The sequence below is a fragment of the Lichenostomus cassidix genome, chromosome 3 (genome assembly GCF_008360975.1).
Source record: "Lichenostomus cassidix isolate B80296 chromosome 3, HeHo_3.0, whole genome shotgun sequence".
In the NCBI taxonomy this organism is placed as follows: Eukaryota; Metazoa; Chordata; class Aves; order Passeriformes; family Meliphagidae; genus Lichenostomus; species Lichenostomus cassidix.
Genome location: NC_139483.1, coordinates 46,558,798 through 46,584,398, shown reverse-complemented (window position 1 = coordinate 46,584,398; position 25,601 = coordinate 46,558,798). Strand labels below are relative to the sequence as shown.

Below are 25,601 nucleotides of genomic sequence, written 5' to 3'. Positions count from 1 at the left end.
TGATGAAATAGTTCCCCAGGAAATTTTTTTTGTTCTCTTTGATAGAAAGGCATGCATGTGCCGTCAAGTGAAATGAAGGGAGCTTACTGCTATCAGGCAGCAATGGAAATCAGCTGAGCCAGGCTTACTCCTGAGTGCTCCCAGTCTGGTGTCGTCAATGCTCATTTACTTCTATAAATATGAGTAGCACTTCATAGGCTTGAGCTATTTGGGGATATTTTTCCAAGGGAGTTTTGCATGCAGTGAGCCTTGTCAAAGGTAAGTTTTATGCATATCAATGAAAGCAGAGATTATCATAGTAAGAGGTGGTCTGAATCTCTTGTGGAGGTTGGCTTATACTGATATTACAGCAAGAACGTGCTAGTTTGGGTGTTCTGCCTTTTACAAGACGTTGCATCACTTAGGAAATTGGGTGGCTTTCCTATGAGCCTTCAGTAGTGGGTATTAATTCATCTCTATAAGAAGTTGTAAAGGAGTGAGGTATTTCCCTAGGGAATTATTTCATCATAGAGCTGAAAACATACTTGAAAGAGAATTTATATTCTTAACTGATGTATATTAAAAAGAACTGCTTATGCAACCACTGGATTCATTAAGTCAATTCCTATGGTGTCTATCAGGAAATAAGCTGTTGCAGGATATCCTTCCTCTATGTGTTGTGTGATGAGTTTGGATTTGGAAGGAGCGTGATTTTGTCTACATTTTTATAGAACTTGTTTTATAAACCTCTCAGTGGCTGAAATTGATGTAATAGTTAATATTATTGATCTCATTTTGGTAAATAAGGCAGAAATTCCTTTGTGCTGAGCATATTTCTTCCTACAGGGACAAGGAAATGAGTATCATCTTCTTAATAATAAATAGCAGCTTTGTACTTACAATGAATATAAATTAAATTCAAGGTGAAAGTAGTGAAGGAATTTCAAGTGCTTATTTTTCTTTTCTTCTCCTTGCCTCTCTTGTCATATTTACCATGGAAAAGTGTCTCTATCTAATTTGAATTTGCCATATACCTAGACAAAAACAATGTGATCCTTTTACTTAGCACATCCTTACTTTACAATATTCCTTTTTTGTCATTGTTGTTTTTCCTGATAGTTTGGGCAATGTGAATATATGCTTCGTGTACTCGACAGTTTTCAATTTGTAAATGTCTAATTTAAGTTTTCAAGATGTGTTATTTTTAACAGAAGTGCTAGCATTGGTTTACCTTCAAATCAATCATGGTATCTAAATTCTGCTCTAAACTGCTAGAGTTGGTGTCTTTAAAATGACTTTCAGAATTGCTTGGGTGTTCCATTCTATATGGCATTGCTTCTGATATGTCCTCCTTTATTTTAGTGTGTGTTTGTCTTTCAAAGTGTTTCATTTACCAAAAAAAAAAAAAATTTCTCTAAACTCTTTCAGACAGTTACCTGAATGGTAATTATCTCTCAGTGTTTATGTTTATCTCATGGACAAGTAATAAGTTAACAGAGAAATATTTATGGCTTTACAATTACAGGGGATTAGGGGCATGTATGAATATTTAAAAGTGTTACAAAAATCCCTAAAACTAAAACTTGAACAGACTACAGAACTGAATTTTTGTCTTTGTATACTTTCTTGTGGTCTGCTCATTAGCTGCTTGAAAGTGAGACCTACAGAATATGTAATTGTATGTTGGTGGGTAAATGGCCCTTTGATAGAAGAGGAAACTTCTGCAGTTTAAGTATTATCAGTTATCTTTTCTGTAGTAGGGTTTTCAAATTAAACACATATTTACAATAGATTCTGTCAGGCTTGTAGGCTGTGGCCATTACTCCATTATGTCATTGTGGAAATTTTGCAATTGATTTTCTTGGGAACAGGCTGAGGGTTTTGCCAAGGAGCTGACTGTGCTTTCAAAGTACTAAACAAAAAAAAAAAAAAAGTAACCATTATGGTTTCTGGTTGAAATCTTGCCTGGATTTCAATGGTTTTTAAAACATATTTTTATTAGCTGCTATTTTCATGAGCTGGTAAAGTCCTTTCTCCTTGGAATGAACTGCTGAGATTATGGGTGCCCTTCCCCCACACACACTTAATGTTGTCAGCCAAATGCTGTTAAATAAATCTGTTCCTCTTTTCTCTCTTTTTTTTTTTCCTCTCTCTTTGGTTGGGGTTTTTTTTTTTTTTTTTTGCTTGCTTCTTTCTCTCTTTATTTCTCTCTCCCCATGCCCACCCACCTGTTTGCTTTTTCCGATTTGGAAGCTTGTAAGTCCTAGCCTGTCAGTCTGGTGAAATTCTGGATGGTTTTCCATTTTTTAGTTAGAAATTAGGGAACAGAAAATGTAGTCAGTGAGAATGAGATGCTTTTTTGGTACATGAAAAATATTTTGAAGGCAAGAAATTGAATAAGTTGATAATTGTGTTACAATTACCTACTGATGTTGTATATCCCTTTCAAAAGGATTTTTAACCTATTTTAGAAGAGTAATCCTGTATTTTAACTACTGGTGCCTTACTAGACTTAAACTGCCTGCGAGGAGCAAAACTTGGAAAGGAGGGTATGAGCTATAGTAAAGAAATCACAACAGCAGCCAGGCTGAGAAGGTTTTCACACTGTGGGTTTGTATCATGCTGTTTTGGAACTATGCCTCCAAGACGAGATCATTCCGACTTTGAAGGGGTGGGATTTGTTTAGAGATGGGTAGATTGGTTTACTTTTGCATCTGGTCAGTCCTAAAGGTGGAAATTATATGGACATTGTAACTAATTTTCTGTTCTTTTTTGATTTAAAGGAATGTCTTTTTTTAATTTAAAGTTCAGAGGAGTTGTTGGCTGTCTGCCCATATGCTCCTTTGCTTTTTCTTTCAGAATATATAGTTTATACTCGCTTTTCTGATAAATACACGTTTTTAGACTTGTTAGCTATTGCTTGTGCTCATGTAGACCACTATCTCATCCTGGGGAAAAGAAAAAGGGGGCTGAAAGGGTATGCTAATAACACCCTGATAGGTAATAACACCTATTTATTTATGCTAATAAATATAGAAAGATGTTTTCTTTCTATATTTCCAAAACTGTGTGTAAAGAATAGTTAAACCCTGGTTTTCCAAATACTGTCAGTGTCTTTTAAATACAAGAAAAAATTGAAAAAGAAGAGCTTTTTTTTTTTCAGAAGTTCATGTTTAAATCACAGCTCTGGATGTTGTTTAGACAGCTTGCAGCTGAAGAATGTTTCTTGCAGTTTTATATAAGCTTCTTTTTCCCCCTTGTACAAATAAGTGGTAGTGCTACATGGAAATGTGTATTTTCTAAATACCCGAAAAAGGAGTGAAAATGGCGCAGCCGTTTTCCATGTGTTGCCTTTCAATATATCTAAGATTTGACCAAGTGGATGTTGCCAAAGTTGGAAAATAATTCTGTTTATGTGACATCAGATCAACAGTCCTCCTGTTTTTCGGCTGATTGGTAGCACCAACCCTTGGTACTTTTTGTGACTGAAATATTTGTGCAATACCTTTGAGTAGAGGTGACATACTGGTAAGCATTTATTGCTCAAGTGTGAGCTGGATTTTGAAACTAATGATTGACAAGCAGTTATATAACTTTACAAAGATTGCATTACTGGTCATTTTAATCTTGAGTGTTAATTGTTTGACAGCAGTAAGCTGTCCTTGCCCTTAGAATTTTTTCCAAAATCTTCCATGCAACAATTTTAGCTTGTTGCTTCTTGCCATATCTGCTGTGTTCATGGAGAATCAAGGTTTTTGTCTTGCCCTCTGGTGACAAGCTTTACCTGCCCAAGGATGTTACTAAATTCTACCTGGAGCTCTCTGCTTAACTAATGAAGATTGCGTGTTAATCTTCCTTTTAGGTTATAATTGCTAGCCCATTTCTTGTTTCTTGAAGTTGGTCTCCTCCCTTGTTGGACTGAAGGGCTCTGGGCATGGAATCCCACTGGGGCCTTGTGGGTGCTGAGCATAAGTTACTCTCTCTTTGCAGCTGATAATTTGGCTTGTTTGCCCCTATATGGCTGTTATCCTTTTGTAATGTTGTGATCCTGCTGATTCATGCCTTGGATCCACAAATGGCCCTGAGACCTTGGGTAGCAGAGCCAGCCATGTATTTTGCATTTTTGGTGTATGTAATGCTTCATGGTCAGTTAAGCTTTCTTGCTGTTGTGCCTGACAAATAACATTCCTGTATTTACTAGGCTCTCCCTCCAGTTTAAGACCATTTGGAAGTCTAAGCCTGTTGCTGTGTGCACTAATGCTCCATCCAGTTGAATGTGGCCTACTGATATTAAAAATAACTTTCTGTTTCTCTATCCAAATGAATACTACAAGCTGTGATTATTGCTGAGGACAGCCCCCTGCAAAACTTGTTCCTCTAAATTCTTGTTTGTAAAAATACTTTTTTCCTCATATTTTGTACTCATTTGTTATTTTGACTTATGCTGTGCTTCTCTAGTTTGCTAATCCAAATATCTTGTGAAACAACATCAAAAGATGGAAAGAAGATTTTTGGCATTGACCTATTTCCTTTTTTTCCTGGCAACTTGTTGTCTGGTATACAAAGAGATTAGGTTGATTTGACATAATTAATTCTAGACAAGTCTAGGTTGACTGTTAAACATCTTGTCACTTTTTGATTAATGAAACGAAAGCATTTTTATGTGGGAGGATCAATAAATAATCCCTCTACAGCATAAAAATCTTGTTCCAACAAATACACATTTGTTTGATCCTTCTGTTATCTTTCTTTACACAAAAAGTCACTGCTCTTGGTCACTTGCACCGCCGGTTTTGGGCGAGGGTAGCATGTTTTCTTGCTGAGCAGCAGCCCATCTCCTCACATTCATGCTGTGATCTCCACCCATGCTATGATCATAATGCTGGCCTCACAGGTGAATGCCTCTGCACCGCTGTTGACCCCTGCTTAGCCAATGTCTGTCCGACAGAGATGCCTGTGTGTCCTCTGCATTTCAGCTCCTGTGGGTAGAGGGAGCTGAGGATAACTTTGTTCTCCACTTTAAACGCCTTGTGCCTGAGCAGCGTTCATCTGTAGGTGCTACAGGAATGTGCATGTGTAAAAGCAGAGTCTGCAAAGGACATGTGCACAGTATCATGAAACATTGTGAAGTAATTTAACCAGGGGAAGGGATGTGCTGCTGAAAGGAATCAAGTTCATGGAAAAGCCCTGGACAGTTTAAACACACAGGCAAGAGAAAAGAAAGCCAAGAGACTCTTTTGTTTCCTCAAGCTTTAACAATGGAAGGAATAAAGAAGAAAAAGCCCCATGTTTGCTTCTCTCTAGTGCTTTATATCTTACTCCCTACTTGTGTAGTCAGCAGATCTGGTTAATGCAGTGGGAGCCCGTGAAGTGTCTTTAAATGTTGTCTGCATTATCATCCTAATGGACTGAATATGTTTTAATTCACAAATGCTGATCTTAATGAGAAGGGGGAAGCTGCATCATACTGGAAGTTATGCTTAATTCCTGAACCACACATTCATCAGCTTATGTGAAGTTTGATGTTTTCAACAGTTTATTTTTAAATAGTGGTAAACATTCTTAAATGTTTTCTTGATACTGATGTTACCCACTTTCAGCACACAATTCCTGAAAACAAGAGTTCAATATATTGCTTTTAGGGGAATAATTTTGCAGTTGCTCCTAGGCTAGAGCTTTGGAGAAATTAGGAAATCACTTAGAGGAAGTTATAAATCTGTGTAAAGGGGCTTTTAGATTAAAGAATAATTCTTCAACCATGACTATGGCTCATAATACAATGTTGGAGAATAGAATGTATAATCTGATAATGTAGAAATTACTGTGTTGAAGCTGGGGGATGGAGGAGTGGGTGGGGAGGGAAGGGAAAGAAAGGGCAAAGTGTAGTTTTTTACCTTGTTCTGCTCAAATTCTATCCCTGGTGGTTCTTCAGGAAGGATCTGCAAATTGTCTCATACCGATTTTTTTTTTTTTTTTTTTTTTTTCCTCCTGCTGTGTCACTAATTTAGGAAAACCCCCACCAGAATAAAAAGCAGTTGTTACCTACACTAGAATAAACTTTAGGGACCAGTGGAAGCAGACAATGACATCAGTATGTAAGTGTGGAGGAATCTTTCTGACTTAGCAACTGGTTATTCCTATCAGTCATCCTAATAGAAGCACTGCAAGATCCTCAAAACTGTGTTTTTCAATTTTTTCTTGTAGTTTTAAATAGAAGCTGTCTTCTAATTTTCAACCTCTACATTTATCATTAATTTGGTTTTCATATTAAAAAAGATATAAATAATGATGCGGTTTAGTTTAAGTAGGCTATTGTATAAAAAGAACAACCTCATCACAGTGCCCTGTGCAGAGTCCCCAACATGGGTGTATCTCCTTGCATGTAGAGATGAATTGCAACAGCAGTCCCTATTTGAGAGATAGCCCAGACTCACAGGCATATCTCTTCACTGTCTTTGTTCCAAAAGCTGAAATGCAGAAAGCTCTTCTGGTCTCTCCTTGTAAACTGGGCTGTTTAAATAGCCCAAATCCACAAACATCCTGATATCCCTTTCCTGCACCCATCTAAGTTTGAATGTGGGTTTGTTTCATTTGAATTTTTAATCTGGTATTCAATGAGATGTCTAACTAGCATACACTTTCATATCTCTAGAAACATTAAAGTCTTTTCCTGTTATGAGTTGTTTAATTTTCCTGATTTCCTTTCCACCTTTCCTAGAAACCATACATTTATGGAAGCCAATTTTCTTTTTATTACTGAGGAAATGCAGTAGATTGCTCAAGTAATGTGTGGGCATTTTCTTTTCTGTTTCCTGGTTTTGTATTTGTTTGTTTTCCTCTTTTAAAAATTAGGTACAGTGTTTTACTACTTTGTAGAATATTCTTTGACAGTGTTGTAGGTAAGTTATCCCAGGTGTTGTAAGTTGTGTCTGGAAGTTTTTAATTACATGTCCAAACTGCATGTATACCACTGCTGACCTTTTCAGTTTTTGCTTACAGCACTTAAAGCAATTTTTTTTTTAATTGGTGAGTTTGGTAGCCACATGTATTACATAAACAAGCAGGGATGCCAAATCTGATCCTTCATGTTTTTAATTTTTTATTTACATATCTCAAAGCAAGTGCTGCTATCCCTGCCCCTACTACTTTCTTAGATGAAGTAAATGTTTGTAAAGTCAATTTTGCAGGGCTGCAATTCTTGGCAACAAAATAATTTTGAAAACTGGTAAGGAAATTTATGGATTTCAATTACAGTTTGTAGTATATCATAATTCTAGTTTTATACCCTGTGCAGTTCAGTGTTTTGGATTTTTAATGGGTATAGAGCAGTAATCATAAAAGTGATTCAAAATGCACCCAGTAATTACAGAGATTTGCTGTTGCTTTTGCATTAAAATGATGATGATTTACAATCAACAAAATTGCAGTCTGTGGTTTTACTTCAGATACTCATGCTATTACACTGCTTATTAGTTATGGTCAGTGATTTAGAGCTTAAGAGCTACACGTTAGAAAGCTGTAAAATTAGTTATTCTTTAATAGATTATAACAGTAAATTCAAAAAAGACTTTATATTAGTTATAATCTTGTATATTAAAGGATACACATGTAGCCCTTTGTATCTCCTTTTGTTGCTGGAAATTAACTGCAGCTAAAATGAATTAGCTGGACTGCAATAGCCAGAGTCGCATACATATACAAATGTTTTTTTTCCTCTGTGTTTCTATTATGGTCTAAGAATTTTAAGGTTATCTACCAGCCTCCTTTCTGTATAGCAAGTAATGCAAGTCCTTTTCTCCACCCCTTCCCATATCCCAAATGCGTATGTAGGTATATATGAGTTATTGGAAAGGTAGTTATACTGAAGTTCTGAGCACTTGAACTCACACAGAAAGAAGGAAGATCTCTTTTACCTGTAAATTACTTTTAAATGCCTTTCAAATAAGATAAGATTATGGAGGAGTTCTGCTCACATTTTCACTTTCTGTCCATTTTCTCACTTTCCTGAATATTTCCCTTTTTTTGTTTTGTTTTTTTGGTTTTTTTGTGGTTTTTTACAGGTTTTTTTTTTTTTTTGGTACCTTCATGCATCAAAACTCAAGGACAACAGACAACTACCCTTAAGCAATATTATTTGAAAGGTCCCAACAAGAAAGATGGAGAGAGGCTGTTCACAAGAGCATGTAGTGGCAGGACAAGGGGGAATGGCTTTGAACTGAAAGGGGTATGTTTAGATGAGATATTAGGAATAAATTCTTTACTGTGAGGGTGGTGAGACACTGCAACATATCACCCAGAGAGGCTGTGGATGCTCAATCCCCAGAAGTGTCTTCTGGGCAGGTTAGGTGGGGGGCTCTGAGCAACCTGGTCTAGTGAGAGGTTTCCCTGTCCATGGCAGTGGCATCTTAAAAACAAGGTGGTTTTGAGGGTCCTTTCCAACCTAAACCATTCTATGATTCTGAGCTGGGCTTTGGGAACTCTTAGTTAAAGCTATTTTAATAACATGTTTCTTTAGAACATTCTTGAGAATTAGCATAGAGAGCACTTTTCCATTCTTATTAAACTTGGATTTTAAGATAAGATAGCAATCAGGTACATTAGCAGTCAAGTCACGATGTAAAATGTCCTGGTATAGTTACTGATTATATACCTGTTAGCTAGAAATACTGAATGAAAAACTGAAAACTAGAAAAGTTTCTGAACAGTTGACTGACAGTGGTTTATTTCTACATGCTCTCATGCAGGGCCTTTATTATTTTTGACCAATATTGCTATGAGCATAAACTTAGTATTTTATTTTAGCTTGTATTTGATGTGGAATTCCTAGCTGACTAAGGTTTTAGTCACTCTCTTGCATTAACACTTGTATTCATACCACTGATGCAAAATATTCTAAAGAATGTTTTTTTGAAATTTTCCTTATTAAGATTCTTCATCAGAAAATGGGATTTGAAATGCAGCAGGGATCACCTCACTGCTGGTTGCTTTGGAGATTCCATGCTCTGGCAGATTCTCTCCAGCTTGGCGCCTTTTTTAATGGTTGTGATAGTGTGAGACAGGGTACATCGGAAATTGAAAATAGCAAGATTTTATCTTTATTCTTTCCTTAAGGGCTTAAGTGCATTTAAAATCAAGCAGGAGATATGCCAGCCAAACTTGCACCTGAATAAGGTTTTTTTCATCATAACGTATTTGGGTCTAGAGATTTGTTAAATATTTTTGGTTCAAATTAAGCATCTGAAGTGTTCCATTAATATTCTTCCATGTTGAGTGAACTTTTGATTTCTAATGAGACTTGGCCCAGGCTCCCTGCAGAATGTCTCTGATCTGTAAAGCCTCATCTGTTCATTTCTCCTTTTCAGCTTCTTTACTGGAGGATCTGAGAATCCCTAGCTGGTATCTCCCCAGTTTCTGCAGCTGATCTCAGATATATTTGTGAAGCCCAGGCGGATGTTTAGGGTGTAGCCAAAACTCCAGTGTTTGAAGCCCAGGAATCGTCAGGATGAGGAGTTTGCCTAGAAGCCATATATCTTGCAACCTCATTCTCATAACTGCTCCGTGAGATTGCATTCTTGCATGACTAGAGATGCTTTTTGCCAAATTAGATTTTAACTACTGTACTTTCACTGCATTAGCTGAAATATTCTGTATTAGAATAAGGCACTCAATTTATAAGCAGTTTAAACTGGTTGCATTTTAACAAACAAGCACAACCCCAAAATGAACCTTTTGATTGGGCAGTTAATTTTAAATTTCTGTTACCTTCATCTTGTCTGAGCACACACAAAACTCTTTATATCCTTTGAGAAGGGTTAACTTTGATTTGGATTAATCCTATGACATGAGCAAGTCCATGGCCATGTGAAGATGAGTGGCATAAGGAGATGGAGTAGAGGCAGAGACAAGGACATAAGTGGTGGGGAATTCACAAATGCTTCTTTACAGTCAGGGTTTGACTCTGCCTCATTAAAATAGGTGACCCTTTGTACTGTAGATTCATGTTTTGTGAGCAGGATTATTTTAGCCAAGTATTAACTGGGAGGGGTAGTGAGTGATGGATGAGTAGCCAACGACCCTGAGAGAGTCCTTTGCTCAAACAAGCTTTTCTGCCATTTGTCAAGAGAGTTCAAGCTTGCCTGTTTCATAATAGTTCCGTATTTGTGGAAATAAAACAGTTGGGCAGTTTATTTTTTTGTTGATTTGTGCAGTAGATTGTGCTAGATGGGTTAATACTTGCTGCTAGTAAGTATACTTGCTGCTAGCAACAGTGGCTTCTCTGTTTAGATTCTCTTTTCCATGTAATACAGGAAGGACAGAAAAACTAAGACCTTAAGTTCCCAATAAGTCTGTAAAGCACGAACATCTGCTGGAGTCATGAACTGTGTATTGACTGTGTTTGGTAACAGGGCAAAGGCAGCTGATCAAGATCATCCTTCTCTTAATTACTTTGTCAAATGTCACTACAGTTCCATGTAGGGGAAAGAGGCATTTCCTTAATGAAAAGGAAATAAGATAAACAGCAAGCAAAAATGGGATAGACTGCCAGTATGTATACTGCAGCTCGTAGTTTTGTTTAATCATAATTGTCAATTGTCACATTGAATTCTTTCTTGCTAAGATCTCAGTACCTTTTTTTTTTTTTTTTTTACCAAAATATAAGGTCTTTAGTTCTAGTTTTACAGGCTGTTGGCCTTTTCCCCTGCTCGTTACTTACCCAAAGTGAATGTAGGTCAGAGCTTCAGTTTGGCTGTTTCTTCTGGCACTTGCTTTCTCTAGCCTTATGCTCATCCACCAAATATTGATAGTATTTTTTTAATAGGGTCTTAATGAGTGTGTTTATGCAGCAAGATGAGAAAGAGATATACTTTGCAAATGTGAGTATCCCTTTTAGGCTTTGTTAAGCCAGATTTCAGATGAATCTCTCACTTGAAGCTCAGCCTAGCAATAGAAATTACATTTGAGGCCTTTGGACCTTCATGGGGCAGTGGTAATCTATAGCTAATCTTTGTGCTAGCAAAATCAAAGCCATGTTAGTACATTTTTAACCTTGAAATAATTTTATAATAATAAATTTGGAGTAGAATATTATGTTAAAAGTGTATTATATCTTGCTAATTCCATTTTGATGGTTTAGCTTGTGAAGCTTGAATTAGTCTATTTTTGGCCTATAAGGCAAAATAGACCCGTGACTTTTTTTACAATCATAACCTCTACTTGCACAAAGGCAAAGTGAGACTGTGTCAGGTTAAAGCTAACTAGATGGCAGCAGCATTAGCACAGTTCAGCTTTCAGTGTTGATTATGAAATTCTGCTGGGAATTTTCTGGACAGCAAGGCACGTAAGTTAGGTAGATAGACAAGTTACACTTTCACTGTCTGGGAGCTGAGCTTACTCTTTTCGATTTGTTAAGTAATGTTGACTCCCCATAGCATTTCTCTCTGTGGGAGTATGACAGCAATAGTTTCCTGTGCAAAACAACTCGCTACAGCTGTTTGCTAACACTTACTATGAAAGTGTCTGTTTGCCTTAAGTCATGCTGAATTATGTTAGCCTTTTAAAATGAAATATTCTGAAACCAGCTGCATTTACATACATTAGCTGAGCCTGCCTAATTAGCTTAATTAATTAGCATAATTAGTGAAATCTTCATTGTTCTGTAGAGTTAGACTGCTGGGTAAGCCTTTGGGCTCAAAATAGTACTTGAAGTACCTGGGCTAAACTAACATAGACAAGGATGAACTGACTACTTCCAAGATTAATCTAGGAATCAGTAAAAAGCCAATATGGAAATTACTGAAGGTACAGGTTGGTTTAGTCTCTGTGTATAAAAGATCTTTGAGTCTGCTAGGACTTAGAGTTGTCTCACATGAAGACTTAAATGAACTTTATATGGATAGTTTTTCTTGTGGCAAATACAAAACATGAGTTTGAGCTGTGTTGCAGTGAGTGCATATGAGGCTGGAGAGGAACTTGTAGGGGTAGACTAATACAGCTTATCAACGAAAGGTCCAGTCAGTTCTATCATCTTTTTATCAATTCCATATAGGTGGTATGAGAAAATTTTAGGTACGTGCAAATGGCCCTCAGGACACTGAGAATCACCAGCAGTGAAAGCTGTCATGTTCATCACTGTTTCAGATATCTGGGCAGCCTCAGCTGGCTGATGGTGGAGCAGCATCTTCTCTCTGTCCGAGAGCAGCATACCCGAGGCAGTTGGAGTGCTTGCACCTGCAGCCTGGGGCTGTCCTGGGCTTCTGTGCCTGTCTACAGCACATCTGTGTGCAGTGCAGGTAGACAGTGTGCTGTAGTCACCACATGCAAGTGTGGGCTGATCTCCTCGGGCTGTCCAAGGGACTGGTGCTTTCTTCTAGGTCAGGTTGCTTCTGTAGGGCTGTAGTTGTATTCTGCCTGTATGGCAACAGTGCATAGGGTTGGGATTTTTGCTTGACTGCTCACTAAATTTGAGGGGCAGGATTTGTCCCTCTGTCACATACAAAACTTTGGTGGAGTCAATGCAGAGTTAAATTTGATATGGTTTGTCTTGTGTGGTTTTTTTTACTACTAAAACAGTAGTAGCAGATAAACAACATATAGTCACAGAAATGTAGATTTATATTGTAGATACTGTAAATTTTAAGGCATTATGTGTGGTAAATCATACTGTTATGAAATAGATTTATGGAAACTAGGAAAACTGAAGCCCTTTATTACTTGCTTTTGGGAAGATAATTCTGGATGTAATAAAGAACTGCATCACAACCATACCTTCTTCTGTTTCTTATTGAGTCAGAATTTTAATTTCTTTGTCCTAGAATGACTTTTGTAATAGACTTTTGTATTCAGTTTATGTAATGATAGATACGTAGAGAGGATAATTCACACCATTCTTTCTCTCTTACTGGTTTCCCTCTTGATGCATTCCAGTGATCTGTTTGAACATTTTGAGGTTTTATTGTATGTTGCACAGCATTCAATACCAAAGCGCGCAGTGCCCTACCACGGCAACCAAAATATTGAGGCTTATATTGTGAAGACGTGAAAGGGAGGTAAGGCATAGTGTTATGCTTTTGATTGCTTATAAGTTCTAAAATATTATTAAATTAGGGAAATTGAGCAATAAAGAGAATGCATGAAATGGCAGCAGCTGGCATGGACTTATGTAATTCCAAGTGTGATCTTGTGATCATAGTAATTGTGTGCCTTATTAATGCCTTGTGTATTGGTTCCTACAGCAGCAGTGCTGTCACTTGTCTGTGAAGCAGTATGTAGCAGACACTTAATTTCAGTGATTTGTCTAAATATAATTATAAAAGGTGCAATTTTAGGGGCTCAGTTGGATTCACACATATTGTCATAGAAGAGGCACTGCTCAGTCCTAGGACTAAGCTAAGCTGCCATAGTGAATGTATTAATTCTAAATTGTGCCTATTTTAAATAAATGGAAATATTGTTTTACTGTGTTAGCGTTTCCTTCCCCAGCACCACTTGTTTCAGAAAACGTAGTAGATAAATGATGAGTGTATGCTAGGGGCCATATGGATGGAGAAGTAGTGTTGAAAGCCAGATTAATTTATTACAATCAGCTTGTTTCTGGAGCAGGTGAGCTAAATCATTAGTTGCCAAGGACATCTCATGAGTGTGAATAGAGGCAATACATTAACTGAGGAAAAGCCAGGCCAGAACTTTATTATGCTCTTGTTCCAACTATAAATGAGGAGAGTGGTACAAACGATACTCTGCCTTACAAGGACTAGAGATGTTGCTGGGTTTGTTGTTGTGGCAAATGTGTATTGCTGTGAGCAGCTACATTTTATTTGTTTTGCTAGTTGTCACTGACACACAAATAAGCTCGAGTCTGCATCTTCTGTTCTTTACTCAGTTTTTTCTCCTGACTATAATCCCAAAACTTCAGAATCCTCTGGCTTCCCTTTCCAAATTTTAAAACCAGTTGTTATAGTTACTTGGATAGTAGAGCTGGTTTCATTTTTTATGACAATATTTTAGCGAAGCAGTATTTTTATTAAGTATGTGAGATCTGATTTTTTTTTTATTTAATGTTTCAGTTTTTCAAAATAAAGAGCAGCAGTCATTATAGTTTTTAAACGAAGGTTTAAATGGTCACTCTAGAACAGAGTACTTTAATTTGATGTACCGACTTACTTAAATAAAACTGTGTTGTTTTAGGATTTTTTTTTTTTCTGTGCCCCCTAGGGAAATTGTGTTATTCTTTCCTGGAAAATGGAACTGATAGGCTATTTTTTTGACTTTGGGAAAAAAAAGTTAGTAAGTGTTGATGTAAGACTTCCAAGATAAGGAATGTGGGAGGTGGAAGTAACGGATATGATGGGGTGGAGGCCATGCTGGAGAGTCATTACAAGTTTATTCTTTGTCTTTTGGAAACTAGGAAAGTAATGTATTAGAGTAAAGGCAACATGTAGAAGGCTGAGATGAAAGTATGGGGTAGTATAGCCATCCTATGCTCATGTACAAAACCTATTGTGTACCAACACAACCAAAAAGCTTGTGGTGGCTTTTTGGGAGAGTTATTTTCATGTTACGGGGAATAAATAAAGCAGTGGCCTGTCATATAAACTGATAGTTATTGTTGCATGTTTGAATAGTGGTAGCGAAATGCTGTTGGATAAGAAAGTGACTATTTGACTTGCTTTAAATAACTGGGATCTTCTAAAGCCCATCTATCTTCTGCATGTTTGTATATACCCTTAAGGTTTGCATATCAACATTGCAAAATAAACTTGGGTATTGGCATTCCACGACAGGTTGTCTATCTGCTGATATAGACAACCTATACATGCATGGTTGTCCCTCTGCTGACAGCCTAAACCCCTTATGATCAGGATTTGTTGCAATTGATTGCTTCCAGATCTTTTTTATAGTCTGTGATGAATAAGAGAAACTTTCCCCATTGTCTTTCTTCCTTCATGCACCCAAAACTAGGTCTCTGCTGCAGCAGCATGCGCAGTGCCTCACACAAAGTTTGCATGGAACTGTTCTTGTTACATTTCATACAACTCAAAAGTCAAATCAGACCTTGACTGCTGCATGGGATCTGAAATGTTGAGATTTCCACCCTGTTGAAAACACTCTATAGCAACATTGCAGGTTATAGTGCTAACTGTGCTTTTCTTTACACTGTCAATCTGACTCCTGTATGTGGTGTGCAGAGAATCTCTATGTGGTGCTCTTGCTTGTCTTGATCATTTCAAGAGTGAGATTCTTCCATTTCATAATACCAGTTTTGATAATTCATTGCAGATGCTTCTTGTTGATGTGCTATGAGGCAGTGCAGCCCAACCTAGGAATGGTGCCTCTGCCAAGATTTCTATTTGTCCAGACAAGACAATAACCTTTTCTTGTTCAGGAGGCTGCTTGGCTGAGGGTCTCAGGCAGTTTCGAGCCTTTGCTCTTTCTGTGTAGGTTGGTGTAGAGGTGCGGCGGCCTGAGCAGGCCGATCCTGAGTCCCCAGCCCCAGAGGTCAACGCGCTCCAGGTCACTGAACAGGAGGGTGCTGAGCACTCTCCTGGGGCTCAGCGGAGGCCGAAGTTTGAGCCGCCCTCTCTCCTCCCCTGGAAAGTTTCTCCTTAATTTATTGGGTTAAAGTTTTGCTTCCCCGCCTTGTTCCCTCCCCTGTTGCCGCCCCTTGCTAGAAGATTCCGTTGTTGCCGCTCCCTCATTGGTTCCGATGTATCCCCTCCCCTGTTGTACTTGATTCGCTCCCCCGCTTGTCCCTCACTGTTGTTCCCGAGCCCGTTGGCTCCACCCCTGTTGTCCCGCCCTGGGAAACCCCGTGTCTCCCAATAAAACCCCCTGTCCCTGTTGTCCCTGCCCCTCGTGGTGTCACGCTTCCAGACCCTGCGTGCTCTGTACCGGGCATCTCGGTGACCCACCAGGCCGGCGGACCCCCTGACGCTCTCCCCGCTTCTGCACAGCCTGAATAAATTGAGCCTTGGGGATCCGCATCTCGTGTGGACTTCTTTACCTCCGGGGGCCAAAGCGTCGTCACTGCCTCCCCAGCTCCAGGACACTCTCCTTTGCCGCGGGCCATTGGCGGGCCCTGGGGCCGACTGAGACTGCCGGGAGGACGGACAAGGAGAGCAGGGCAAGCTAAGGCTAGGACCTCGGGCTAGGTCCAGCGACATACCAGGGGCCCAGAAAGCTCCCAGCCAGGACTTATTACTACAGGTTGGTGTGCTTGGGAAGGGGTTATGGGTCCTTTTGGCCTTTGGATAAATCTGTGTGGAAGTAAGGCAGCAGAGGAGTCGTATCAATTGTCTAAGAGTGCTGAAATTTGAATAGCTGTGTTTATCAAGGTAGTTGTTGTCATAGAAGAGGGAGATTTTTTCCTAATGTTATTTTTGTCATTTTTTTGTTTCTTTTGCCTCCTCTCTAGCAGTTTAATAAGGCATCCAGATGACTTGAGTTATTTATTAACCAACATCTTCCTCCTGCTTTGCATACTAATCCAGTTCTCTGCGACTGCTGTGTCCAGTAGGCAGGTGTGATTGGCTCCAAGGGTTTTTTCTAAACTACTTAGATCTCCTCTGAACTGCTCAGCTGGTGCTTTCCTGCTGCAGTGGAAGGCAGGAAATGTAATCCCTGATTGGTGTCGAGGCGCTGCAGTGTCCTGCTGAGGGCTCTGTCATTAGTCTCCCTCTGCTTCTTGAAATCCAAGGATTCCTTTCCCAGAGGTAAAATATCAGTGATTGGAATGCATGTACAGCAGCATAAAGGGGTAACATATGAAACAAGTGATCTCCCGATGATGAATTAAAGAAATATGATCTGTCACAGTTGGCAGAAGGGCTGTAACAGATAAATAGATGCAGTTTAATTCCATACTACAAACTTCACAAAACTTCACTTGGTTGAACTCCACATTTTCATATAAGTTAAAATTCTTTCATGAGTGTTAAAAATTGATACTAGGAAGTTTTACTGAGGTAGACATTGCTTTTTTAAAATTTATTTTTAATTGTTATAATTTACTTTTAATTTAAAAGACATTGAGGTGTCCATCTTCAAACTATTAAAGGACAGTGGTTAAAGTTCTGGAGCTGGGGTGAGAAAAATAGATATATAACTTCTGTTGAATGGGATGTTTCATATATATTTGTTTGTGTAATGTGTAATTAGCTTTACACTGCTTCAGTCCCAGGACTTCAGAATTAATCGCTGCACAGAATTTATGCTATAGTCTGCACAAGACTGTTCTGTACATTATGTGTTGGTTTCCCAGCTAGAAACAGTGGATCTCAAAAGATGAGAAATGTGGGGGGATGATAGAAGGAGCAATTGGAGGTTAAGGTGGACCAAGCTGTTAATGAAAGAACTTCAGGCAGGAAATGGATGATGTTCTGACCTTGAACTACATGATCAATGTGAGAAGTCAAGTGTCATTTAAAAGCCCTAACCAAACAAAAACAAATCCCAAAACTCCAGGTTTATTCAATGTATAATTATTGTAGGCAAATGTTTTATTGCATTAAATGTTAGATCGTTATAATATTGTTTATAATTTAGATATGCCAAGTTCAGCAAACAGTGTGTAGTTTGGGAGACTACTGGTAAAAAACTGATCTGCAAGTTAATGGAGATCATCTGAATTTATTATTTAATACCTCTGTATCACCCAAGTTACCACTTAGCCTTCAGGATCTATGACCTGAGGGGTCAGGCTGAACAGTTTCTAGTTTGGTACTGAGTTTTGTGATATTTGTTAGTGAGAGTTATCTGTATGCTGGGTTATCTTGTGCTGCCATGCTACTTCACAGACATGTTGAGGAGTTCTTGGACTTGCCATCTGGGTAGGCAAGATGAACTATGAAACAGACAAATATGTGAAAGGTAGAGCTGAACTGGGACTAGATTTTCCAGTTTGATTGCCTGTCTTCAAAGCTCTGCTGATAAAGGGAAACAGAGACCTTTGTCTTAGCCGCTCCTGGCCTTGGTTCAGCAGCCCTGTAGACTTGTTAGGAAAATCTTTTTGGCTGATTGCAAATGTATGAAGCCTGATGGCTTTGTACATCGGGGGATATAGTCTGCACTCAGTGTTCTGGTGCAGATATTATACATATATATATATGTGTATGATTACAAGATATGCAGTGCTATAATTTTGTGTCTTGCTTGGAATATCTCGCTTGAAGCAACACAAGAATTTTCCTGTTTCATCCTTGTGGCTAGGAAGGAGTAGAAGTGACAGCTGGATGAACTGGCTGGCAGCCTCCCAGTTCCTGTCATCTCTCAATGACAAAGGAAATGTAAAGTTTGGAATGTTATATAAATTATTTTCAGTGATAGAGTAACCTGAGCATAAATAAAATAGTATAATAGACAAAATTGCCTTTGTTATATTTATGCTAAGCAAAACTTGGTAATATCACCCCAAAGATAAGAACACAGTAGTTCTGCAAATCATAATTACAGACTACTTTGCTCTGTGCTAACTGCTGGGTTTAGTTTCTATTTGTTATTTTAAGTAACATTGTTGCTTAGTGTCAATTATTTCAAGTTAGTGTTTAATATTCCAGCAATTTAATAGGAGCTGAGAAAGGGCCAATTCACAGTTGATAACTTTTTTTGGTTTTTCTAGCCAATGCAATCATATTTCTGTAGAAGGAGAATATGTACAAATCTAAATTAATATGAACTTAAACTGAAGTATGAGAGATTTATTTTTTCTGAGAAAGCTATAGATGATTTTTGGAGTAATTGAATCACTTTCCATCAAAATGCTTTTCTTACTAATGGGGAACAATTATTTTACTAGGGTTTTGGACTTTTTAATCTGTATTATCTCAGCAGTGATACTCTCAAGGCTGTGGGAATACTTTAAAATATTGCATGTGATAATTTTTTTTGTTTCTTAAGTCTTAGATTCTGTAATCTCTTGACCTAGATGCCTACTTAGTGAACTAAAAAATAAAAGTACTTGATTATGTAGAGATCTTCATCAGTACATTTCAAGTGTTTTACAATGGAAATAAGTACCATTTTACAGGTGATGAAACTTATGGATAATAGCAAATTAAGTCACCTGAATGTGCTCATTAGATCAGTTGAAGATCTGGAAATAAACCACAATTTTCGTGTGATGCTCTCCTGTTTTCTTTTCAGTAAAAAAAATACTTTCTTTTGCAGGCAGGTTTTTTTTTTCCTGAATCTTTTTTCTCCAAAAACAATAGATGGCAGTTACTGATAATAGTAACAGGCAGCACACATGTGTGCAGGTAATGCTATACATAGAGCATGTGTACTCATGGCTCCTTGCAAACACTAATTAGTCTATCTGCAAGGTTATAGTTTATTACCCATTATAAGTATCATTAATATTCCTAATTATCTACAATGCTAATATAATTTTTAAATTCAATGAGGCAAAGTTGTCTTTTTTCCAATGACAGCATCGATATCCATGGTTTAAAAGAATGAAGGGGTTAAAAAATGGGGGAGATTTGGTTAATGCATAAAATGAGATTTCGTTCTTCTATGAAGTTTCGGTTTGTTGTTTTTTTTTTAATATTGGTTATTCTTGGCTTCCAGCATAGATCAAAGGAAGTAATTCTGAAGTGGGATTAAAACTTTTTCTGTCTTTATCATAACTGCCCCACACATGTATATTGGGTTTATTACAGCTGAAACGAAGTATTTCCATTTTATATGCCTTGCTGATCCATCATTGTATTACATCTGCTTTTCCTGTGGGTGGGGTTATCCTGCTGACACTCGTGGTTAATTACAGTTTGATGTGTATACTCAGGTCTTTCCTCCCCTACAGCTTTGATATAAATAGACCTTTCACTCTGAAGTGTTATACTTCTGTTTTCAATACAGTAATCCTTGAGTTAATTGTTCTATGTGAAACTGACCCTTTTATGTGTTATTGAACCTTCTCTGATTTTTAACATTCAAAAATTCCACTTGCATTTTTTTTCATATTAAATCCCTAATGATAGGGATGATTTTGAGCTGTGCTTTTTTTTTGTTTGTTTGTTTGTTGGCTCAGATGCTGTGGCAATGTTGGGGAGGAGCTTTACAATACCAAGTGAGCAAAAGGCATCAGATATATATTGTTCTTATACTTATAATGTATAAGTAGTACATTAAGAGGAAAAATAATCCAAACCCTGACCTTGGAAATGGCAGGTACAATTTGGGAATATCATAATTTGATGGAGTGGATTTGCTATTCACCAAATCTTGCAGTGTGAAAAATACAGTGGGCTCAAAATTTATAGGTCACGGGTGTAAAATGGATAAAGAAACTGTTCCTTACACAGCAAGTAGGGAACTTCTAAAACTGCAGGAAGTGTGTGCTCACATGCCTGCTGTCATACCCCTTTCCCATTGCTGCTGCTGAGGACACAGTATGTAACTGAGTGGTCTAAACCACTGAAATATGTTTCCTTTGCAACAAATTATCTGTTTGCTTTGTGCAAAAAACTTTTCACAGACCGGATGACTTTTATTCCTGCTCACACTTATGGAGTACAGTTCATCCAGTTCTCTAAATCCAAGTGTAAGCCTCTGCCTTGATGATTGTAAAAGCTCAGGCCTCCCTTGTTCATATCTCCTGCCTTTGTGTCCTCTATCCTCTATCCTCAGCTACTGAAAAGTGAGTCCAAGTAGTTTTCTGTCCATATGTGTCAAACCCTTTTTTAGTAACTGCTGGAAATAATCTAATTTATACCATTATCTTTGAGAGCGAACAGCAGGGCTTTATCTTTTTAGTATTTCATTGATATGTTTTAAAAAATTAAATAATGCAATGTGTGCTGTAAACAACCAGTATTTTTTGAAAGGTTTTACTTGTCATCATTTGACTTTTGTCTCTCAATATCAACTTCATATAAAATACTGGTGCTTTGTACTTTAAAGTTTATTCTTTGTTGAAGAATTTTGCTACTAAATGTTGGATAATGGGGTTTTTTTGGCATGGAACAACAAAAGGTGTTTTTAAATTTGTATTTAGAATATTGGTATATTTTTTTTTCCACTGTATTTCTTATTTTCCTTAGTTTGGTATTTTAATATCCATTTTTTTCTAAACATTCCATAGGCAGTAGTTTGAGAAGGTGAATGAGTGAAATTCTGTGTAATCTGTCTAGCATTTTGTGGTTGCACTACATAATTTGGTTGGACACAAAAGCAACTAATAACAGCCTCATAGTTAACGTACTGGCACCATCAGACAATTATTTGAAGTGTAACTTCTTTTCTTAGCATAATGAAAATAATACAGGATAAAAATATGCTTTTAACATGTCTGAGTAGGCTTTGAAATAAAATGTTGTCTATAGACAAAACTTATGTTCCTTATTGAAAGGGGAAAGTTAAAGTCTAAAATAGGAATACTTCAGGATATGTTGATTGCTTTTAATCGTAAAATCAGGAGGCTTTTGGAACATAGAAAGAGATTGTCTAAACATCTTTATTTCACTGACCAAAGAATCTCTCCTAATTTCACCTTTGTCTCTGTACTCTTTGTAGAATCCTAGCATGGTTGGGTTTGGAAGGAACCATCCAGTTCCAACCCCCATGGGCAGTGCCACCTTCCACTTGAGTGCATTCCTCAGTGCCCTGTATAACCTGGCCTTGAGTGCTTCAGGGATGGGGCATCCCCAGATTCTCTAGGCAACCTGTTCCAGAGTTTCTCTGGCCTCACAGGAGAGAATTTCATCCTAACTTCTAATCTAAGCCTACTCTGTTTCAGTTTGAAACCATTCCCCTTTGTCGTGTTACTACAAGTCTGTTTAAACAAAGTCCCTCTTCAGCTCTTTTGTAGGCCTACTTTAGGTACTGAAAGGCTGTTAAAAGGTCACCCTGAAGCCTTCTCCTTTCCAGGCTGCACTACCCTAACTCCCACCTTTTCCTCAGAGGAGAGGTTCTCTAGCCCTCTATTTCATCTTTGTAGTCTTCCTCTGCACCTGGAAATCTTTATCGAAGTACAAACTCATGCTGACTCCTCCAGCATAGCAGGTTGAAGCACAGATGTATGTGCCATTTAAGCTGTGTGTAAACTTCTTAGTTGTTTTTTGTTGGTGACTGGGATGTTGGGTGAACTTGAAGCTTGCAGAGAGTGCTGAGGGTCCTCTTCCTAGCCCCCCTCCTGATTCTGGCCCTGACTCCCCCTTCTCACCTCCCCCAGAAGGGTGGGGGGAGATGTGCCTGCAGTGACACGCACTTCTGAAGGGCTGACTCTCAGCCTTGGCAGATGGGCGGTGAATCGTAAATTCTGCACGCGTTCAGTTTTGCAGGGCTTGTCGTTCCAGTGAAGGCATTTAGAACTGTCAACACCTAACAGTGCTTCAGGATAATGAATGTAATGCAAACCTGAGAAGCCCATGAACAGTGCTGGCTTCCCACATAGCAGATGAAATGCACTTGGTCTCTGTATTTCAAGAAAGACTTTTAATCCTATTCAGGCCTTCATAATAACACAGTGCTTTGGAGAAATAGTTCTGCTTGTTCAAAAAAGCATGTTAACAAAAGAAGTTAAAAATATTTAAGCATCCTATGTTTAATGTGTTTGGAAAGCCACTCCAGGATGTTGACAGCTGATTATTAATTACAGTGCCATGGATAAATATGCCATGATTATGCAGCACATAATTTTATGTAACTTATATACACATTTTTCAGCGCTTGCTCAGTGTTCTCCTGATGGATTTCAGTAATAAAATATGATACGGTGGAGGCTTTTTTGTGTTCTTCACTAACTTAATTGCTTTAGTTGAGTGCAACATAGAAGCAGGTATCATTATGAGTTAGTAATATTTGTGATACTTGTTTATTCTTCTAGAAGAAAAGGCTTTGTATTTAAGTAATTTTTCTTCTTTGGGGGAGGAAGGTAGAAGGACTGTGCCCTTGGTAAGGCTTGTCCAAAAAGACTAAATGCAGGAAACCAAATGATGGAAGAGGCCTGGCTTTCAAAATCCTTTGAAATGAAGTAGAATATGGAGTATTGAAGCATAAAGTAATCCCCAGGGAAAATGATCATCAAGGAAGTAGTCATGAAATGTGTGAAGTAATAGCTGAGATTCATGCATACTGAAGGAGGGTTTTTTCTTTTGGTTTGTGTGGCTTTAACTAGAATAGACTATTGTTTGAAGACACAGCTGCCACTAGCCATGGACTATTGTTTTTATATTACTATTTCAATTTAACTGGTTTGAGCTTTTTAGTTATGTGACCCTATATGATCAGAGGGATTTATAGTGAGAATGTATGGCTCTTATTGTACAGGTCACATAGATACTCTAGAAGTGTTCAGTAATTATTTGTTACTAAAACTGGTCCATACACTTATCCACACACATATGTTGTATTTATAGAACTATAAGATGAGAGTCTGACAAGAATCAATTTTACTGTAATAAATGGCTTATTTGTGTTATCCTCAAAAATCTCACTTTCCTTTAGAGAGGTGTGTGTGTTGTCTGTCCTCAAGCAATAGAATACTTAGTATGTTATTATTTGAAACAACAGAATTGAGTTTGACAGTGGAATGCAAAGCGAAGTTCAGCAGCAGCAAATACGAACACACTTGCTGAGCTTGCAGTGCTCTTGGTAAGTCATGTTGTTGTGGGAACATCTGAAAAAGAGCAAATGAAGCTGTGGAGAATTTACACTGGCCATGAATGCAGTAACCCATTTTATGTACTTCGTTGAAGGTGCAATTCAGAAAGGAATTTTACTTTTAACTTCCTGACATAGTAAGATTGTCCAAATTAAATCTACATAGGGGAGAAAAAAAACCTTAACTTTCTTCTCCCCAGATGACTTTCAGGCAGACAATGCGATAGTTGCTTTCCCCTGGGTAGTTAGATGCCATACAATGACCTGACCGATATTTTCTCATAGTCTCTCTGTGGAAGCTCATCATCATTACTTCTATATGCTCTTCAGTGCTGTTTCTACAGAGAGAAAAGACACCTTGTACAAACTCCAAGAATTTAATTCGAAGTAAACAAGTGACAGCTTTGTATGATGAAGCTGCACAGGAGAGCTGGTGCTTAATTTTTAATTAACACCAAAATATAAACTTACATTTGGAGATCACTGTGTTAAATGAACCCAAGAAAAGCTGCGGAACCTTCATGTAAAACTGCAAAATCTTGCCTTCACTTCATCTATTACATACATGTAAAATGGCTTTTTTTGCAATTTTTATTATTTACTCCTTTGTAATGTGGAAGGAGCAGTTGGGTGGGAGAAGAGATGCATAGACTTTTGGAAATTTATAAGCAGCTAACAGTGAAATACAGCACTGTGGGAATGACTGTAGCTAGTGGAGGATATAGATAAAGCTGCAGTGCACTAATAAAACTGATACACTGAGCAATTAACTGGCTTTGTAGAATAAGGGTCTATAAACACCAATGACGTTAACTTACTTTTATTCAAGTGAGCTGTTCCACTAGAAGAAAAAGTATCATTCACTCATGTCTGAAGTTCAAATGTTTCAAGTGTTAGTCCCATGGAAGGTGCTTTCTGGAATGGGAGTTAGTATAAAACAGTTATTACTATAGGTTTTGAATATTCCACAAGACAGGAAATGCTTTTTATGGAGAAAAAGGAAGTTTTGATCATGACTTTGGGGATATTTTTCTGGTTTTGTTTTTTTTTTTGTTTGGGTTTTTTTGGTTTTTTGTTTGTTTGGTTTGTTTTTTTTTTTTTTTTGTTTGGTTTTCTTTTTTATGGTCATGAGTATTTCCTGGTTTAATGTGTTGAATGTGCTTTACTGACGCTTCTTTTTTTTTTATTCAAGACTTAGGCATCTTCCCTTTTGTAGAGTGTGATTAGTTAATTTTTTTCCCCCACTTTGGTCTTGGGCCAAAACCTGTATGCCTTAGTCAGTGATCAGCTTGTTATAGAATAAAGAGTTTTACATGGGTGTTTAATAAATGTATGTGTTTAATTCTGATCGTTGTTTCTGTAGTACTTAAAACACTACGGGGCTGCAGTGCTCTGCAGAGGCAGGCTAGGAGGAATTTTTCCCAATGGAAAAGTCTATTGAGAGTCATGAAGAAATACGTTAAAAAGTTGAAGAAAAAGGGAAAGTTGGACTTTTCAGTTAGTTTCTCAAGTAATCTCCCTATAATTTCTCAGGAGAATAAATATCAAAAGGCAAATAAGGTGAGGTGAATAAATAGATTATTTTTGGAACTTAAAGCTTGGGGAAAACTTCAAAATTTTACAAATATTAGTATTAATTTCACATCAGTAATAAATGGGTTAAGCTCTGCATTTAAATCTGTTTTCTACTTTCCAGCTAGTTCTGCCAAAAAGTCATTCCACTGGAACATTAGGAAGGAAATAAACTTTTAAACATAATTTAAGACCGGAAAAGTCTTTTATGGTTGTATTTGGTATCATGACTTTTATAAAAGTGACAGCATTTATTATTTCAGAAATGAAACAGCTTTTCAAATATGTACAGGATAAAATAAGGAGCCATCCCTGGAACTGAATGTTATTCATGTCACTGATTTCTGTACTCATTTTAATGGTTCAAAGTGTTTAACATTCTTAGGAACTAGTACTTAAGGCTTAATTCAGTGAAATCCTCTAAGAATAAGGAAATCTGCCCAGTCCCTGAA

General features: G+C 37.7%; 1 protein-coding gene and 1 long non-coding RNA gene across 4 annotated transcripts in view; both read left to right on the top strand.

Moving 5' to 3' along the window:
• The window catches only part of LOC146439628 (SAM and SH3 domain-containing protein 1-like), a 531,074-nt gene that overhangs the window by 10,558 nt on the left and 494,915 nt on the right, over positions 1-25,601 (top strand). The window lies entirely within an intron of this gene.
• The window catches only part of LOC146439629 (uncharacterized), a 53,659-nt gene continuing 28,268 nt past the window's right edge, over positions 211-25,601 (top strand). Inside the window, exon 1 of the long non-coding RNA XR_014851289.1 lies at positions 211-258. This is a non-coding gene — a long non-coding RNA (uncharacterized LOC146439629). The remainder of the gene's footprint in view (positions 259-25,601) is intronic.